This window comes from Pteropus alecto, unplaced genomic scaffold (assembly GCF_000325575.1).
Source record: "Pteropus alecto unplaced genomic scaffold, ASM32557v1 scaffold22, whole genome shotgun sequence".
NCBI classification, from domain to species: Eukaryota; Metazoa; Chordata; class Mammalia; order Chiroptera; family Pteropodidae; genus Pteropus; species Pteropus alecto.
Genome location: NW_006434839.1, coordinates 6,185,271 through 6,206,140, shown reverse-complemented (window position 1 = coordinate 6,206,140; position 20,870 = coordinate 6,185,271). Strand labels below are relative to the sequence as shown.

General features: G+C 44.8%; 1 non-coding gene across 1 annotated transcript; it reads right to left on the bottom strand.

Annotated features, from left to right (window-relative positions):
* Nucleotides 1-20,352: 20,352 nt before the first annotated feature.
* On the bottom strand, nt 20,353-20,440 carry LOC112478846. The gene has a single exon (XR_003045975.1). It is a non-coding gene; the product is annotated as a small nucleolar RNA SNORD2 (small nucleolar RNA).
* Between the last annotated feature and the right edge of the window lie 430 nt (nt 20,441-20,870).

Sequence of the window (20,870 nt, the reverse complement as noted above, 5' to 3'; positions counted from 1 at the left end):
ATCGGTCCTAGAGACAGAGGCAACCGAGATGTGTTGTGCACTCAAAGAGTGACCCTGGACCCCCAGTTTATTTAAGCCTTTTGCTTTCTCTGCCCCCTTCCTTTAAATCCTGTAGTGTTAATGAGCCATACACACGGGTCTTCGTTCAGTGTTTCTAACTGCTTGTAGGAAAGCTTATATATAATATCTACGTGTAATATAATATATATTATAAGAACATTTTTTCTCTTCGTGTATGGGACATATATACATAAAGAGAAACTAATACTATTATAATTAACTGTTACTAAAGTTTAAAACTCCTAAACTTTCACTGAGGTCTCATCATCTCACCGAACCAGCTCCTTCCATCACGGTGTCCTTCAGTACCAGTCCCTCGGTTAGTTCTTATCCTCCGACAAGCCAGGCCCACTTACCAAAGCATGAAGAAGATTGGGGGAAGAAATCTCTTTTCTGTTTTGCTGCCTGCTTTCCAACAGTTCAGAGCTTCTTGTATTTCTCCAATGTCCCAATGGAAGTAAATGCCAGTGGTTTTGAAGGAGATACGAAGCTGCAGTTTTCAAATGAGGAAACATTAACAGTGAAATGCCATTAACTCAGCCAGTTTTAAGACACTAATAAAGTGCAAGGTACTAGGCCGTTTTGGTACTTAAAGAGCTGTAATTCACTCATCTACGATACAGCAGACATTAAAGTGTTTTCACAGGGGTTATAGAAATTCTCGAGTATGGGAGTTTTATTCACTGTTACCATTTTCTTGGATTTTCGTTTCCCTGTTTCCTGGGCACAGTTAGTCATGGCGCAGGCCCTGCCCCAGCACACCGCTGAGGTAGTTACGCATGCCCCCCGATCCTACTCAGAGTTCAGAAGGGGAGTAAGAGTATCTAGTAATTCACCCCACACCCCATTTCTCCACTGAGGCCTGGTCGGTGTCTTAGTTCATCCTGCTTCCATAGCAAAATTCCGGAGACTGGGTAGTGGATAAGCACCAGAAATTTATTTCGCGCAGTTCCAGAGGCTGGGAAGTCCCAGTTAGGGCACTGGCAGATCCAGTGTCTAGTTAGTATCCACTTTCTGGTTCATAGATGGTACCTTCGCTCTGCGTCCTCACCTGGTGGAAGCGGTGAGGGAGCTCTCTGGGGTCTTTCATAGGAGCACTAATCCCACTCATGAGAGCTCTAACCTCAGGACCTTTGCACCTCCCAAAGGCTCCACCTCCTAATACCATGCCCTTGGGTATTAGGGTTTAAACATTTAAATTTTGAGAGAACAGAAGCATTCAGGCCAATTTGACATTCCTATTTGCCAGCTTCCGTTGGTAAACGTGAGTAGCCTTCAACCACAAGGCGTGAGTAGGAGCAGTATGCCTCCTCCCCACAACTTCGCTAGCAGGTAGTATGCGGCAAAGTAAGCAGGCTACAGACAACATTGTTAGCAAGCAAGGATTAGAGTCTCCTTCTGACATGCTCTGTAAGTTCACTGAAGTCCCCGCTCTGCCCCTACTCTCCGACCACCACCTCCATCAAACGTTCACTCCACGTCAGCATGACAGTGTTTCGTCAGCAGGGTCAGACTCACCTTCTAGTCAGTTCTGGAGACGGTTCTTCGTTAACTATGGGGGATCAGGAAACCAGAGTGCTGCTCCATAGCTGTGAAATACTTATTAAATTTGTTCATGAAAAGGTAGGAAAGGCTGCAAAGTCTTACCAGCCAAGCACATACCTTGAACACTTAAAAAGTTTGCCCCAGCCACCTCTGGAGAGTGGGTTCTGGAAAGATGCCCTGAGTCTGGTCTTAGAGGACAGCGTTTCTCAAGGAGCTGCCTGCTTGGCTGTCCTGCCCCCCGCTTCTGATGCAGCATCGGTTCCTCTAATCCCACGCAATAGGATATGTACTGACTGTCATTTTCCTGGTCATGGGCACAGGTTTGCACTGAGTGGTCCATCGGACTTTGGATCTACAACTCACATTTGCAAGGCAGGATCCAGGGTGCAGTCTCCACCTGCCTCAACGCAAAGTCCACCAGCAGCAAGGCTGGGATCGGTCCCAGTGACATGGTGCTTCTCTGACTGAGCACTCTGTTCCAGCCACCCGTGATCAGGAAGCCTGACTCGGAGAGCCTGTGAACTAGTACGTAGAGACACCCCGAAACCTAGCCCCTCTTTCTGGGACAAACTGGCTTCCTCTCCAAGCATGCAGAGCTTTCTACCCTTATCACGTCAAGATTTAGACCCCATCTAGCTTATGCTATTAATAGCCAGGGCCGTGTCACCAGCCCATAGCTGATTAATAATATAAAGCTGTAGCCCCTGGCTTAGTTAAGCTACAAACACCATCCCCCTCCCCACCCCGCAGCGCGCGCGCGCGCGCGCGCGCGCGCGCACACACACTCACACACCTGCATGATTAGATCTTACCTTCACACACACACCCCCCCTGCATGATTAGATCTTACCTTACTGATTAGAGAGTGTCATCCTGTCCCAAAACCTTTCTGAATGAACGGCTCTTTTCAAGGGAGCCAGACTCCCTAAAATGTATCTCATATCCAAATAAAAAGAACAAACAAAAAGAAAACCCCACTATTTTCTTTGTGGAATAAGAGAGTTTAAGAAGGTTTTTAAAAGTTCAGCATCATGTTTATTGAAGAAACTATAAGCAGCTATGGCTATCGGGAGACCTTGGGAGACAGAAGATTGGGAAAGGATTTAGGGGCTTTGTGAGATATTAATGAGCTTTCAGTTTTTAGCTTGGGGAGTTCGGGGTAATACTAAGGGCTTTTAAGCAAGAGAGTGGGATCAGGTTTTGACGTTAGAAATATCACCCTGGGGGGAAGATGGATAATTAATTGGAGTGTGGATGGCAGGGAAACTGGTACTAATCCAGGGGAAAGATGATGGCGGCTTGAACTGGAGTGATGGCAGTGCAGATGGAGAGAAGCGGGGAGATCCGGGAGATATTTAAAAAGTACGACGGCTTTACCTAGAACAATCCCTGACACACGGCAAATGATAGAGTTGTTTTGAAAATGAATGAATAGAATTGGCCGGATGTGACTGTTGGTTGGATGGGGGTGAGAGGAAATGGTCAAGGCGCAAAGGCAGCTTCCCAGGTTTCTAGCTGGGTCGTGAGATGAGGGACACCGGCAGGGGCGGGGAGGCAAGGATGAGTGGACGATAAACTTGAGGCACTTGTGGGGCATCTAGGGCAAGAGCAGAGTGACGGGAGAGGGCTCTGGCTGGAGGAATGGATTCTGTAGCCTTTGGAGTCTTTATTCTTTCAATAAATACTCGTCGTGTACCTACTTTGTTGCAGACAGTATGCCAGGCGTGATGGATGCAAAAACGAACAAACTCAGGTCATGCAAATTGTGACATTTCTCATAAGATCACAGTTACTACCACAGTCAATAATAGCCAGTGTTACTGAGGGGGCAGGGAGCAGGTTCTCTCATAGAATGTGGGAGGAACTAGAAACTGGCAGGACCTTTCGGGAATATCATTTGGCAGTACACATCAAGAAGCTTAGAAATTTACGTATCCATGACTCAGCAATTTCTCTTCTAAATATTTATTTGCTGTTCATAAGCACAAGATCTGCTACACACCAAGAAGACCCTCCCTCAGTATGGCCAGCTCGTGCACCAGGCAGGTACCTAGGAGCCCCACCCAGTGATGCACAGGGCAGGCCCCTTAGTCCTGGCACCCGCCGCAGGCCTATGAGAGCTACATCTAGATTCGGAAAAGCCCGGGTTTAACTCTGGTCCCTTGCTCATGTCTAAGGCACCTGACGGAAGGGCACTGGCTCCCTGTTCCAGCCATATATCTTTGCGTAGCAAACAAACCCAACCTAGTAGCTCAGAGCAATTGTTTTATCATATCTCATGGTTCTATCGATCTGGAATTTGGGCAGAGATTAGCTGGCTGGACCGTTCTGTTCCACATGATAGCAGCCAAGGTCACTCAGTGGTGCTGAGCTGGCGGCTGAGCTAGTCTGGAGCATCCAAGGTGTCGTCGCTCATGTACCTAGCACCTTGGCAGGAAAGGCCTAAGGATGGGCTCATCTGGGCCCCTTTCCCTCCCCATGTGGTCTCAGGCTCTCCACACGGTCTCTCCAACAGGGTAGTTGGGCTTCTTACATGATGTACATGAGTCTTACGTGACGGCTTGGACACCAAGAGACCAAGGCAGAAGCTGCTAGTCCTTTTAAAGACTAGCCCAAAAACTAGCATAGCATCACTCCAACCATGCTCTAAAGGTCAAAAAAGTAATAGGCTAGTAATAGATCTCACCCCTCAATAGGAGGAGGAATATCAAAGAATTTACAGCCATCTGTAACCTGCCACACTCCCTAGGTCAGGTTTACCAAGAGGGCAAGATCTGGCATGTACATTCCAGTTATTCCCCTTCTACCCCTCTACCGTGCAGGCCAGTTCCTCCCTGCGTGCGTATTGCAAAGTGAAACTCTCTCGGCCTCTTTCTCCATAGAAAATCGGGCTTATTACAGCAAACAAGAGATCCCTGTAATATCACTCTTAATACCTGTGTGTGACACACACCGAGGCGGTCTGGTTCCAGGAACCTGCTAACCTGGCTCACCTGGGAAGACTCTGTATGGTGAAAGAGAGATCATCAGCCTAGCCTCAGCCCTTTGCTTTGGGGAACGTGGCTTGGCCAAGGGTGTGGCGTTTCTACTGATTAGTTACTACGCTGAACACCAGGTTTAACTGGCCACTCTGAAAACAGCTACTTATAAGTCAACTGTATGGACTTAAGTTATAATTCCAGATTACTCTTGTGGAAAGGATGGATAGTTCCACATTTGTCCAATAGCAGAGAGACCTGTCTCATGTTAAGTGTTACAGGTGGCACAAAATCTCTTAGCAGGGTATCATGGACTACACCCAAAGTGGCAGAGGGGCCGGCCAAAGGCAAGGATATGGCTAACAGTTGGTAGGGCACCTGTGCTGCCCTTGGATGATCTTTACATCAGGAGGGCCTCCAGCAGGGTCCCCTGGATGTAGACACCTCCCATCTCCATTCCCAGTGACCACACATGACAGGGAATACATATTTTACAGAATTTACAGAATCTAAGAAAGTTACTAACCAACAACAACAATAACAAAATGGCAACAACAGCAAACCCTGGTGAAGGAGGGTGTCTGATTTTCAAAGTTGCCACATCGTATTATTTTAAATGTCCCTTTTTCAACTAATGGATATGAAGTTTCTTTTGGGGGGATGAGGAAAGTATTCTAGAATTAGTTGTGGTAGTTGCACAACCTTCTGAATATACTAAAATCCAATGAATTGTATACTTTAAAAACGAATATTATGGTATATGATGTATCTCAATGAAAAAAAAAATTTAAGAAAAAAATGTCCAGTTTTCAACAAAAAAATTGAGTCACAGAAACAGAAAAGTATGGCCCATACACAGGAAAAGAAGCAGTCATTGGAACATGTCCTTGAGGAAGCCCAGATGTTGGACTTACTGCATATGACTTTCAGTCCGCTATTATAGATATGTTCAAAGAACTAAAGGAAGCCTTGTCTAAAGAATTAAAGGAAGAATAAGAATAATGCCTCACCAAATAGAAAATATCAATAAAGAGAGAAATTTTTTAAAAAGAGGCAGAGCTTAATTCCCTTCCCCTTGAGTTGGGTTGCAGTTAGCAGCTCAGTTCTACTAAGTAGAATATGGCAGAAGTGATGGTGTGTGATTATATCGGGTCCTAGAGATACTGAGGCTTCTCCTTGCTCTGGGGGAACCCAGCAGCCATGTCCTGAGGACACTCCAGCAGCCCTACAGAGAGCCCCACATGGCAAGGAGCTGAGGCCACCTGCCAATAGCCATGTGAGTACGTCATCTTGGAAGCAAATCTTCCAGCTCCAGTTAAGCCTCCAGATGACGATGGCCACACCAGCTGACAATCATAACCTCATGAGATGCCCTGAGCTAGAACTATCACGGTGATTTGCTCTTGGATTCCTGGTCCTCAGAAACTGTATCTCACACTCACACAAACTGTTTAAGTAGCTAAGTTTGTGGATCATCTATTATGCAGCAGTAGTAACTAATGCATGCTGAGAGGGAAAATCTTCCTAAATTATCAAAGGAAAAAATTAACATCAATAGAGAAATGTTACCAGGAAGCTAATTTTGTTTCAGTACACAGAAGAAATTTCTTCAGTGAGGACAGCCTACAGCGGAATTGGTCACATTTTAAAGTCGTGAGCTGCTTGTCACTTAAAAGATTTCAAGCAAGGATAGATGGCCATTTATCACTGATGACGAATGTGGTTTTCTTCTCTGGTGAGTAGGTGGTATTTATAAATGACCTCTGTTTTTAATTTTACTTATAATTTGACACCCACCACTGGCACTACCTTCTGTGTTCCAGAAAGAATTTGAAGTACTCTGGTATTATGACACATATACGCAAACAAGCTAAGATTAAAAATGAAAAGCAGAGACCAGAAACCACGTAGAAGAATTAGGAGAGTTTCTACAATTAAAATTAAGCCTGATAGAAGCTTAAAGAAAAAGAAAATTATACTCCTGGCCACTGGAGATGTGACTCAGCAGACCTAGCGTGGGACTTAACAATATGACCTCTTTTTTAAGCCCACTTACTAATTCTGGTTAGAGATCTACTGGCCCAGACTGTTCCAACTCTGTCACCTCCCCTGTGATTTTGTCAGGGGCTAAACATTACCTGATTTAGGGTAAGCTGAAGAATATTCTCTGTTATAGAGAGCAAAAAAGACATATGGGTAGCCGATCCCTTAAGGTGACTATGGGAAAGCCTAGCTCCCTCTCTAGGGAGAGAAGCAGATCTCACTGTCTGTTGCTTTCAGGGACTGCATTGCAGTCTCCTAAAGGCTATTTTATCTTGCTGACTTTGGGAGGCAGTCTCTGTGGTTCAACCTAACGGGATTCAGAGGAGATGCTTTGGACTCATAGGCAGCCCCTGCTGCGACAAGCTTCTGGGTGACCCATAACAAGAGTCACCTAACCTATCCCAGGGCATCCTGCACATCGGCCAGGGATCGACCTCTGCAACAGACGTGGAACGAAAATATCCAAGTTCCTAGCATCCCTTTCCTCCCCGAGCCTCTCCTCCTGGTTATTTCAACTGCCCGGAAAAGACAGTGAGATGTTTTAGCTCTGATTCGGAGTATGATTTGGGCCTAGAAAATGTTCATGGTCATATCATTGGCCACCTTAGTCATAAAAGATTCTGGGAGGAATCTGACTTGGGGTTGTACTGCCTTCTGATGAAAACTCAGACGATGAATGATATCCAAGGTCTCTAATGACTCCAGAATTCTCAGATCCCAGTGCTGTGAGCTCTGAGCAGCGAAGTCAAACGTGTGGAAGCTGGTAATACGCATCCCAAGCACTGCCATGGCAGGAGGACGCAGGCTTATTAATCAAAATCAAGTCGGAGACAAAAGTAGAGAAAAGCAGAGAAATGTGCTTTTCAACCAAAGTTTTAATTCCAAACGTATTCTGCAGGCTGGAAGTCAGGCAGCTGAAGGGTGATCAGTCTTAGGCTGGAATTAAAGCCTGCTGCGATGTTAATGAAGAACCGCCAGTGGGTTTGCTGGAAGGTAATTTAGATCTACATAATTATGACTTAATCCCTCACCCTGTGACATCAAAAAGGTCCCTACCCAAGTAGAAGCTGCGTGATTTCATGCCACAAAGAGTGCAGCTGTGTGGCTCCCATTCCTTTTGTATTTAGTGCTCACATCAGTCATGATAGCTTTATTAAATGGTGTGACCCGACCCCATGCTTGCACACAGGGCACTATCTCCTAATCAAAACTGCAAAATGTGGCTGAGCAGGCTGTGAAAAGAAATCAAGATCTGCATCTTAAATAGCAGACTAACTGCTCTGGACAGGAAAGCCGCTGGCCGGCAGCGACGGCTCAGAGCAGTCTCAGCCCCTCACTGGTAGCAACTGAAAGTGCCCCCTCTAGCCGCGAGTGGTCAAGGCGTCTTCAGAGCACTGGGACTGGGGACAACTGTCATGGTGGAAAGTCGCCACTGGGACACCTCCTCATCACACAGATGTGTAGGGCCAAGGAGAGCCCTCCCTGAAGGATTTCTGCTTCTCCAACATCTTCCAAGGGAGATGAGAGGTGGGCATGGGAGTTAGAGACCCTGCAGTGAGTCAACAGTCCCTTCAAAAAATAGCTTGGAGCCAACTCAACTACCTAAACCAGATGCAAAGCCAGCGCTGATGTCATAAAGCGCCGAAAAGTCATGGGGGTTACTTGGGCCAGAGGTGGTCACAGAGGGGTAGAGATTATGTCAGGCTTGGAGGAGGGAGATGGAGAGTGGGTCTCGGATGTCTCCAGAGGGCGTGGCTATAAGGATGGTATAATGGGTTGCATTGTGTCTCCTCAAAATCCATATTTTGAAGTCCTAACCCCCAGTACTGTAGAATGCTACTTTATTTGGAAATAGGGTCATTGAAGAAGATGTAATTAGTTACGACGAGGTCACCCTGCAGTAAGGAGAGCCCCTAATCCACTGAGTGGCGTCCTTATAAAATGGGAAGTGTGTGTGTGGGGAGAGAGAGAGAGAGAGAGAGAGAGAGAGAGAGAGAGAGAGAGAGAGAGAGACAGACAGAGACAGAGACAGAGACAGAGACACACAAACACACACACACGGAGATGCCATACAAAGGTTGGAATTATGCTGCCTCAAGCCCAGGAATTTAACTAGAAGCCAGGAGAGAGGCCTGGAACATATCCCTCCCTAGCGCCTGCAGCGGGAAGAGGGCCCTGCTGACAGCTGGATTTCAAACCCACCTCTGAAACTGTGAGACAATACATTTCTGTCATCCTAAACACCCAGTTTGTGGTACTTGGTTATACAGCCCTAGCAAACGGATACAGATGTGTGGGACTGTTTGTTTATGAATAGGAAGGTAGAACCTCCGGTGAAGGGAAGAGCCCAGCTTACTGAGTGAAGAGTGGGCTTGCACACTGGGGTCATTCAACAGTTCAGTTCTGCTGGAACCAGGAACGTGAAGAGGAGCCATGGGAAATTATCCTGGGGCCAGGCAATGGAGACCTTTGGATGCTGAGAATGTTTTATCTGGCAGAGTTTGCTTCTCGGTTGTTTTGGGGTTTGTTTTTTGTTTTGGGGGGGTTTTTTTGCATTTATATTTATTTCTGTTCACTTTGGCAGGAAGTGATTTGAGGTGTCTGGCTTTAGTCTCCAGGTCGTGTGCTGGGAGGCGACTTGAACAGAGCCTCCACAGGAAACTGAGCTGGGACACACCTCCTTAGAGAAGTGAGAGACAGTCACCTGAAAAGAAGCAAAGGAGACTGAAACAGGCAAGTGGCAGCAGAATGAAGAGGAAGAGGTGAAGACAAGAGATGAAATTACATGCTGACCTGGCAGACGTTTGTGAGCGGAGAGGAAGGGAGAAAGGAACTGAATAACGCTATCAACGTGTCGAGCCTGGTGACGGGGAGGACAGTAGTACCATCAACAGATTTAGTGAGGAAGGAGGACCATGTGGGGTTGAGGTCCTTCGCACACACAGACGCTAGGGCATCTGTGGGGTTCCCAAATAGAGGAGTATGGCAAGCAGTTGAACTTGGAAGAAAATATGAACTTGAAAGGAAACATGACATCATTCACCTAGACAAAAGAATTGAGATGTAGAAGCCACTTAAAAAATAATGGTTCTAGTATACATCAAATGAAATGGGGCAGAGGGACCAGTGTTAATCCATTTAAAGGTTGTTCTCATCTATTCAAATGCAGGATGTCATCCTGTTGTTGGGTTTTGCATGTGCCGTTGTGTGTGTTTCTATTAACAAAGAAAAGCCTGGTCAGTGGCAAAAACTGGTTGAAACTAGCTTTTAGCAAATGCATCCCTCTCTGTAGAAGGATGAAGTAATGAAATAACTGCTGTTTGTCAAGGTGTCTTTCATACCTGGAAAAATAAAAGCATGAACTCAAGCCTAAGGCCCTGCAGTCCCAAAGGGTGATCTCCTCACTTTGTTCTCCTGGCCTAGCAGGAAACCGGAAGTGGGGACACCCGGGGAGTCAGAAAGCAAAGCCAAGCAAAGCAGAGATGATAGCAGCTTGGTTTTCTTTGCAGAGTTAATTAGTTGGTGAGCACTTAGCTCTCTGACAGAGGAAGCTCCGGTCATCAAAGTGTTCTTAATTGATGCATCGGGAGAAAGAGACAGAAGAAGCAGCATCTGGGAAGAAAACCTTGGGTGCTTTTAGCACTAGGATGAGAGAAAGTACTTTTCTTTAAAGCAGAGTAAGAAAACAGTTGGTTAAGGTCAGCAGTGAAGGGTAGTAGAAGAATATGCTTACTTAACTCTTACTCAGTTCCTTAACTCATACTTAACTCCTTCCTTGCTTAAGTATTACTTAAGCTAGTAAAAATGAGAAATATCTTATGATCTCCTCACCAAATCTTAAGCCAAATAAAAGTAGATAAGATCTCACGTGGTGGCTTGTCACATAAACCGCTCACCACCTCATCGTTGTCCAATAAAAATACAGTGTGAGCCACAAGTAATTAAATAATTTCTAGTAACCACATTCTAAAAAGGTAAAAAAAGAAACAGGTGCCATTAGTTTTAATAAAATTTAATATTTTAATGAAATATCTCACTTAACCCAATATGTCCAAAATATTACCATTTCAACATAATTTTTAAATTGAGGGATTTTATGTTTTTGTTTTGTTTTGTTTTGTTTTTTGTATGCAGTCTTCAAAGCCCAGCATGTGTTTGTTACCCTCACGGTGCATCTCAGTTCACAAGAGCCCCACTTCAAGTGCACAGTAACCGAGTGGGGCCGTTTTTACCAAAAACGCAACATGACCTCTTCTGAAAGGGGCTTCAGCCCTTGCCGAGCTGTCCGTCCACATCGGTCCTCTGGTCGAGGGCTCCTATCTCAACATGGATGGTCTTCCTGTACCTCAGAAATCTCTGCCAATTAATTTGCTAAAAAATCTCTAAAATTACACAGTATTTCCTCCTGGTTAAGGCATGGCTGCGGGATGTAGTTTACAAAGATCACTTTGTGCCAAGACCAAACCAGAATTCAGGGAAACGTTCATGGAAAGATATGGGGGGTGGATAAGAGCTAACATATAAAGCTACTTTCTGTGTGTCACATGCTGTGCTAGGTGCTGCGTTTAGGTTATTTCATTTAATTCTCACATTGAGGCTGAGTGATATGTTCATTACCCACATTTTTCAGATGAGAAAACTGAAGATCGAAAGAGGCTAAATCCTCTGCCCATGTTTGTGTTACCAGCAACAGCCAGTTAAGCATCACCAGTAAGAGGTCCTAATTTTCAGTATAATGGTCCACTTAGTTCTGGGTAACAAAGACAGAGGCCAATCCTACAGACAGTAGTACTTGGTGGATTTCCTTATCTTTGGCCGTGAATGAGTCACACGAATAGAGGCCACGTGATATTCCAAGCCTGTCTTACGTCCTGATCAAGGCACGTGTGTCACTGAACACACCCCATCTACTTCCCTTCATCCCTCCCACACAGCACCATGCGCATCTGCTCAGCATGGCACCAAAGCTGGGCAGGGAACATTATCCGGAGAAGGAGGCTAAGCCAGCTGCCCACAGCCCTGGGAAGTCTCAGCCCTTCCTCCCCTACTGAACTCTCCTCTCCTGTTAAATCCCACAGGTGGAGGGATGGGACTGTACTTGACATCTTGGAGCCAGGTCCACCTCACACCCCGTCTTACAACATCCCAGAAACTACCCAGCTTACGAGAGGAAAAGGAAACTGAAGGTAATGGCAATAATAAGAACAATAATAACAATAATACATTTTTAAAATAGTCGATGGGCGATCCTTATTTGAGAGAGAAGGTAGAAATGTACAAAAAGGGTCAACAGGCTGGGTAAGAAGAGAAGTCAGAGAAAGGGTGAGGTGGAAGCAGCATCTTTCACCGGCAGCTGATCTGCAAACTGGATGAGGGACACAAGGAGCTGACTCGTCGTCCCCTGTCCACTCACACCTGCGATCCCACCTGCCCTTCCTGCCTCAGCTGGCCAAAAAAGGGATGCTGATTTGTCCTTTCCGCTTCCCTTAATTTACTCTGGCTTCTTTCCTTTACTAGAGTATAAGCTAACTGAGGGCAGGGACTTCACTCGGGTTTATATCTTGCACTGTGCTTATCACAGTGCGTTGCAAATAGCACTGTGCATTTGCACAGTACTCTGAGCGTTTGTTGCATTTAAGCCTAAAAATCTGGGGAGCCCTGTGAGCATTAAGTTGTAGAATAAAAGGGGTTAAAAGTATAAAGAACGCAGGGAATATTGAAACATTCATTTGAATTCGAGAGAGTGGGAGGAAGATGCTGAGAGAGGATCACTGGGAGAAGAGGTGCAGCCGGCTGCAGTCTGCAGACCCTTGAAGAAATCAGAGTGGGTGTTATCACATTATCACGTTAAAGAGCTCCAGCAGGGTTGAGGGCTCTTTGCTGACAGACACCTGTTTGATGTTATAAAAGAATACGGGGAGAGAAGTTTCCTATGGCTTCTGCGGAAATTGCTCTGCATTTCACAGAGAAAGTTCTCTGAATTCAAAAGAGAAATGAATATGCGGTAATTAACTGCCCCAGATTCTACCAAAATGGGGTGGAAATAAAAGGCAAAATAGCTCAAGTAGCTGGTTAACCATTGGAAACATCCAAGAGTTCCCATCATCAAGGGATTTATAGCATCCTGGGCATTTCACGTCCACGAAGTAGGAGTTGGGGCTCTGCACGAGTCACTTCTTGTGTTTCTTCTTCTCCTCTTCTGGAGAGGGATGAAGGAGGTCCTTAGGAAGAGGCATGTTCTCATGGCAAGGTCATCACTGCTGGAAAGGCTGAACCTTTATTTTTAAAGAGCTGGGAAACAAATGGTTTCTCAGAGACACACCATTGGCCAGACAAGTTCCATGTGACCAACCACAACCAATCACCAGCAAGGAACGGGACATTCCGATTAGGTGAAATCAATCTGGGGCCTCACCAGGGGCTGCAGCTAGGTGGAGGCCAGCCTCCAGGAACAGCAGCACCTGTGGCTGCTCAGGTATTCCTGAGGTTTGTTAAGGAGAGGAGATCAGGGGTAATAGATATTAGGTTGGCAGACGTTAGGGTGTGCTCCGGCCTACGTATCTCATGATCCAGACTTTGATTTTACTTGTTACACTAATCTCAGCTCTTTTCCAACAAGAGATTTCAATGGTACTTGATTTTATTTCAGGTTTCTGTGGGATGCACATAATGTGGTAGAAAGTGTGGGGCTTTGGGATCCGAAGACCTGATTTTACATTTTCTACTGCATCACCTGCTGGCTTATGTTCTCTTAGGTAAGTCACGTAACCTAAACTCTTTTCTGGTCTGCAAAGGAATTCCTGCTCTTCTGAATATTAAGAAACAGAACATGTATAAAGAACTCAGCATAATGCCTGGCATACACGAGGTGCCCCTATTGCGAAGTCCCTTTGTTCATCTGCGTTAGAAATGGTGGCAGTCCCATGTGGGCCAGTTGCTTAATAATTTGCTGGGGGGAGGGGAGGGGTAGCATGCTAGATTTGTTTGCTAGGGAAACAACTGAAATAATTCACATTTCCACAGAGTTTACTGAGAAAATTGGCAGAATGAGGTCTCTTCCATAAATACTAAAGAAAGAAGGCACGTCGACCCAGGCTAGCAAATTAGGGGACCCCAAGAAAAAGGAAAATGTTGGCACGCCCTTTCTCTCCTCTCTAGGACTTGATATTCTGTTTGTTCACCAACTCGTGATAGTGAAAAATGCTGGATTCGAAAAGGGCTCTGTTAGCCAGGGCCACCTCTGCTTCCCCTTGGCACCTGGTCCACGGCTCCGTCATGAGCATCTCTCACATCGTTCTGCAAAATCCACCTGTATTTATGAATCATCTGTGCCTGATGCAGTTTCTCCTACTGCGCTGTGGCTCAGCCTCCGCACCTCTTACTTTGTCTCCCTAAGGGCAATTCCAGGAATCTAGAAGCTCCTGTTTAGTATGTAAATTACAGAGAGACTTCCATTCGCTAAAATGTGACCCCTTTTAGTGCTGTGATGAGGTCATGAGACGTTCATGTTCCTCTTAAAGGGTCGACTCTGAAGTTAACAGAACCACCCTCAGAGGAGCCATCAGCAAAGCCAGTGGGTGCTGAGGCCCCGGCCCACGTTTCATTTTTAAGCGTCTGCCATCTTCTTGCTGAGTCATTCCTTTTTTATCTCAGCCTCTCTCTGCAGCTCTCTTTGTACCTGCCACTCCCTGACAGGAGTTCTTGTTCCCCCGTTCTAGTAGAGTGGCTCCAAAGAATCAGCTTTCTTCAGTTTGCTGCTTTTCTCCAAGAGCTGTGTGTTTACTAGACTCATTTTCACGAATGTCCAGTTTTCTGAGAAGTCTTGAGGTTGGGCGGTGGTGGCCTTGTCCCTATTTTGGTTTTCCACACATTACTCATGCTGTGGTGTTTCCTCAGCGTAATGGTTCAGTTTTCAGATGGTCGAACTCCAAATTATAGCTTCGACAGCCTACAGTTCAGATTCTACAGTTTGTCACATATTTAAAATTTCCTATGGTCTTTCGCTCTCAATTAATACATTAACAGACCTGCGTAACAATGAAATGTGTTCAGTTTCCACGTTTGTCATCTCTAATCAGGTGTTGAGCGGGTAATCGTTCTGGGGACCCTAACAGGAGGCCAGTTTTTGTTTGGGAGAGGAGAGGGAAAGGAGGTAAGGCGTAACTGCCGCAAACCCAAGTTCTGCTCCCCAAGTAAATGCCATGTACCAGCCAGTATCTCAGTGACGAAAATGTGCTGAAGGCTTAAAACCAATAGCCACACTTTCATTTGGAGCCACGTAGACTTGTCTTCGGCTCTGCATGACACCCCTAACTTTTTCTTTCAAAGCACCCAATAATGGACACTTTGGTTTCTGATGTGCACCACCCCATGGCGAGACAGGGGTCCAGAGGCTGGCCTCTGCTGTCTCTTCTTACACTCCCTCATCCCTTCTCCGGCCACTGGAAACAGAGTTACTGTTTCCTGTCTGAGCTGGTTCATGCTTTCAAGATTCTCACAAGTACCCCAGGGCATTCTCTCTTTCCCAGTCTTTCCCCTCTTCTGTTCCCCAATTCCTGTCATCAGCCTTTAAAACAAAAAGGCCATGTAGCCAGGCAAATTGAGTTTATTTGAGAATAGTAGAAGCATTGCAATTTGGGACTTGCAAACTCCGGCGAGCCCAGAGAACAGGAGGGGAGGAGCGTGCTTTTACAGGGGAAAGGAGAAATTTGGACGGGGGTGTTTTGAACAAAAGTTTATCGGAGGAGAGTGAGGGTTCGCGGTTGTGGTGGCTTCTTATTGGCTGAGTTATTGCTGGGCAAGGAGGAACCCTTCCTCCTGCTGGGGTGTGTAAAGTAACCTTCTTGCTGGTGAGTGTAAAGTAAGCTGTAATGGATGGTACGTGCATGAGAACTCTCCCCTCATGGCTTCCCGAGTCCATTTGGAATGAGGTTTTCTTTTATTCATTTTCACACTGTCTACACAGTTTACATGACAACCTCTTACTACAGTGGCAGCCTCTTCATTGGGGACTGTTATGAAACAGTATAGATCTTTCCTCTTTCCTCAGAAAAAAACTGTTTTTTGTAGTCAAAAGAAAATTAGGAGCAGCCGAAAGGGGAATATTAACGACACTAAAACCTAATCGTTATTCAGCTTTAACTTTAAATCCTACCTCCTCTTCCACGAATTCCTATTAATTCATCAGCTAAATAATGTGGCTGCTTCTAAAGATTCTGACATCTAATTCTCTGCCTGTGTAGGTTTATTGTCAGGGTGAAAAATACTTTGTCTTTTTACTTTCATTTTTAAAAACAAGCATAATAAAAATATGAAATAGTCTTTAGGATTTATCTAAGAAGACTTGGCAGCTACTTTGAGAGATGGTTGGATGGGGAGATATGAATCAAATCTGGAAGTGCTCTCTCCCAGCCTTTTAGTCACTATTTGAATAAGTATGGGCTGATTGCGCATGGTGAAGATCTCTCTATCAGTATTTTTAACTATGACCCATATCCATTTGTTTCTTTTAAACTTTAACATATAAAGGGTAATTTTTGAGATGGTAGAGGACTAGGAATTACCCATGTTATGTCTTGTAAATTGTGACAGTTGTCATCCTTGGACTAAGTTGGATTTACAAAATATCCCACAAGTAGTGCACTAATTATTCCCTTTCGAGGTGTAAACCTGCAGTCGGGAGGCTGATAGCTACTATTGGGAGGTAGCTGGGAATGTTTATAAGTGCAGAAGCATCATTTTACAGATTGAATCATCAGTGGGGGTACCCGGTAGGTATAAGAAATGCTGTAATTCTGACTCCACATGTGCCCAGTTTTTACCCCTAGGGTACAAAATTCTGGATATAGTTTACGGAATGAGTTAATTTAAGTCCACTTAGATGGCAGAGGTCCCTTTCAGGCACAGTCAGATTAGTTCATTAACTGAGGCAGGCCTGGGCGTGGATGGACTTTGCCCATTCCTTAGGTTCAAACGCATTAAAGAGAAATGAGCCAAGGGGAGATACAGTTCCTTTCAGAGAGAACTAAAGGAGCAAGACCGAAAGAAATAGAATACTTGGGTACGCCTAGATTCGTACTGTCTGTCTCATTAACTTCCGATATAAATTATCGTTTCATGTACTCCAGCCCTGGGCTTACTTCTAATGCCCACATTGTAAACCTATTTCTATGGCTGCTGTATAAACAAGTTTAACTTCTTGACTAGGTTTGGAGAGACTGGAGAAACCCTCCTGGCAGCTTTAAGCTGCTAGTAGTGTAAAATACAACTACTGGTCTCCTTAGCATAGCTATGTTCAGTACTTGGCAGGGAATATTGGTCTTTCACACTGTTTTCCCTTTGGAATCTTAATATTTAAAAAAATGACTTCAGAATTTCCCTTCCTTCCCCTTCCCTTCTAATTCCCTCCCATTTAAAAAAACAAACAAACAAAAAGAAAACGAGAAGATTCCTGGACCTCTCTCAATCAACATTCAACTTCCAAATAAGATGTAAGCATCATGGTGAAAATCTTACTAAACTAATTAGTTTTATTAATTCCTTTCGAATGGTGTCTTCATGTTCACCTACCATTCTTGTCAGGGGCCCAGCAGGAAATATTGGGCCCACAAAAGATGAAAGCAACCCATGTCCACTGACAGATAAATGGATAAGCAAAACGTGGTGCATACGTACAATGGAAGATTACTCAGCCATAAAAAAGAAGACAGTTTTTGACACATGCCACAACATGGATAAACCTGTAAGACATTATGTTGCGTGAAATGAGCCAGTCACAAAAAGACATATACTGTATGATTCCACTCATACGAGGTGTCTAGGCTACTCAGATTCATAGAGACAGAGGATAGAATGGTGTTTGCTGGGGACTGGGGTGAACGTTGAATGCAGAGTTACTTTTCGATGGGTATAGAGTTTCAGTTTTACACAATGAAAAGAGTTCTGGGGATGGGTGGGGGTGATGGTTGCACAACAATGTGAATATACTTAATGCCACTGAACCGTACACTTAAAAATGGTTCTGATGGTAAATTTTATGTTATGCATATCTTGCCACAATTTTTTTTAAAAGCTGTAGTATGAAAAAGCTCAATACCTAAATAGTCAAAATCAAATTTCTCCACCATGATTCTTATGCAAAACAATTTTATAAAAGCTATAAGTCACTTTCTGAATGAATTCATAATCAAGGTGGGCTCTTGCGTAATTTGATTTGGTCAGGAACAAAAATCAAAACCCAACAGAGTGAGAGCTACCTGAGGGGACCTCAATAATTCCTGAACTTTGAAAAATGCCCTAAGCTTCTATTTATTTATAATGAAAATTCTATGCATATTCTGAGCTGTTTGTATCTGCATGACTCTTTACAAAGCAGGTAAATAATTCAAACAAATTTGCTCACCTGGCTATCTAAGGGGAGTAAGAGGCCGAGGCTAGGTTTCTAGCCTATTCTTCTGACAGTTACTGAGTTTTGTTCCCCAGATGTGTGTACGTCGCCAGTGTCCCATGACTCATCAGAGGCATGTGGCATAACTCAAGGTATAATTTCTCTCTTTACCATCCTCTTCCCACTTCTGAATGTATAATGTTTCATTTGAAGGGAAAAGAATTCCAAAGCCACTTCTCGTCTACTTGTACTTTTTCATGTGTGTGACTGTTGTTGTTGTTGTTGTTGTTGTTGTTGTCGTTATTATTATTATTATTATTACTACTACTACTACTACAACTACTGCTACTTCCTCTTCCTCCTCTTCCCTCCCCCTCCTCCCCCCTCCTCTTCTTTTCTTTTTTCCTTCTTCTTTCTTCAATGTGCATCCTAGACTTTTTAATACTCTTAGTGGCCTGCATCATTATAGACCTTAAGGAAGGCAAGAGTGCTCCCCAGACAGTGGTTCCTGAAATGAAGAATGAGGTTCAAGCGGAGAATCCATGAGGTCCACTTGGCCGGACAGGGGGGCTGGTACAAAGACAGTAAAAGATGTGAGATTTCTTCTTTTCCTTTCCACAGGTTCCAAAAGACTTTCTTTCTGCCCCTTACTTAGAAACCATCCATTAGTGTCACCTTCTGTGAAGATTAACTTTTTGCATTGACTTGACTGGACCACCGCATGCCCAGACATTGGTCAGACGTTTTTCTGGGTGCGTTTGTGAGTGTTTCTAAAGGAGACTAACGTTTGACTCAGTAGGCTGAGTAAAGTGAAATGCCCTCCATCATGCGAGTGGGCCTCACCCCACCAACTGAAGAGCCACATAGACCAAAAGACTGAGTAAGAGAGGACTCTGCTTGTCTGACTGTTGAGCTGGGACATCTGTCTTCTGCTCTCAGACTAGAATTTATACCGTCAGCTCTCCTAGGTCTCCATCTTGCCAGCAGCAGATCCTGGTACTTCTAGCCTGCATAGTCATGTGAGCCAGTTCCTTGTTCTTCGTATCTGTTATTGGTTCTCTTTCTCTGGAGAACCCTGACCAGTATGCCTGCATTGTTGGAAAGATTTGCAGCTTCTTTTTTGGACTTTATAGGAGTAAAGTTTTGTTTATGATGGAAGATAATACTGATAGTAGCAAAGGCCAATATGAAAATACTCACTTGAATGAGAGTCAGAAGATAAAGATTCTAACTTCAGTCTGTTACTAACCAGTTAGGTGAGATCAAGGACAGTCCAAGCTATCTATGTATAAGTAAACTTTTGCTGCCTTTCAAACCATTCTAGAGCTTAGTGGCTTAAAAATATATATATTCATTTAGCTCGTGATTCTTTGGATTGTTAGTACTTTTTCTGGTCTGGTTTTTTGCTCTTCTGGCTTTTGCTAGGTTTCCTCGGGAATCTTGGGTCAGTTGGTAGGTCAGCTGGTACTGGATCTAGGCTGGCTTCAGTCACATGTGGGAGGCAGCTGCCCAAGGCCCCAGGACTCGCAGCCCATCGTCTCTCATCCAGCCAGCTGGCCCTGGCTTCTTCACAGGGTGATCAGTGTTCCTAACAGCAGCCCAGAACCCAAGCATTTTCAAGTCTCTGCTGGTGTCACATTTCCTACTGTTCTCTTGGTCAAAGCAACTTACACAGCCAAGTCCAGATTCAAGGAGTGGAGAAATAGACTCCACCTCTCGTTGGGAGGGGCTGCAGGCACCTTGCAAGGGGTGTGCATACAGGGTTGAGAAGAATTGGTGGTGGTCTGGATTTGCAGTTTACTGCACCAAATCAGCCAATTTTACACTCCTCATTTAACTCTCCCCGTAGTTACTTGGGAGGTAGGCATTAGGACTGGCTTGGATTAGATCCCAGGTCTGACTCTTAAATTAGTCTTGTCAGCTCCTTTCAACACTTTATTTCCTTGGTGGCTTCAGATTCCAGGTACTCCTTTCTGAGTCAGGCGTCCTGCTGATTTAATTTCAAACACTCATCTGTCCAGATGGCATTTCACTCAGGAGGAATGGAGCAGCAGCTACATTTGGCATAATCACTATAAAGCGGAGCTGTTGAGCCATCAGTACATGTTTATTAAACACCTACTATGCGCAAAGAGCTTTTTGCAAGGCAGGGGGAGATCCTTAGTGAAGAAAGATAAGTGAGAAAATTTGTCCATAAAGTGTAGAAGTAAATAGTGTAAAGTGCCTAACACATACAGTATACTAGAGACCAACAGAGCCTCCTTTTAATCTCATGGGAAAGCATCATCTGTATGTAAAACCAAGAATTCTAAGGTTCCTGCCTTCTCCTCATGGCGGTCAGAATCTCTCGCCAGTCCCAACTTTGCTACCTTTTATTTTCCTCTTCATTTCAGGTCAGTCCCGAAAGATGATCGCCATCATTTCACTCCACCTTTTCTTTTTTAAGTCTCATCTCATAGATTCTGCTGAGCCGTTTGGACACATGAGGCAATTTCATCCACTTCCTCACTCGTGTCTCTTTTCTTCCAGGGAGGCATCACCCCCCGCCCCCTTCCTCCAACCCCCTGTGAACAGGTTTTGTTTCTAGTATAGCGATGAATTCTCAGAGACCCTTCCTGAAACACATCCGGGCCAGCCTCCTTGCCTCTGTTTCTGCTGCTTCCCATTCCGGGACTGTGCATCTCCTCCTGTGTGTCTCTTCTCTCCTCCAAGACCTAGCTGAACTCTTAGTTCATCCCGGAGCCTCTGAGCATCTCTGTCTTGGGACACAGCTTTATCTCAACTGAGAACTCCCATGGACTGGCTCGGGGCACCGCTTTACTGTTTTAAGGAGTGAGCCCTGTCCGCCAAGAGTGGTA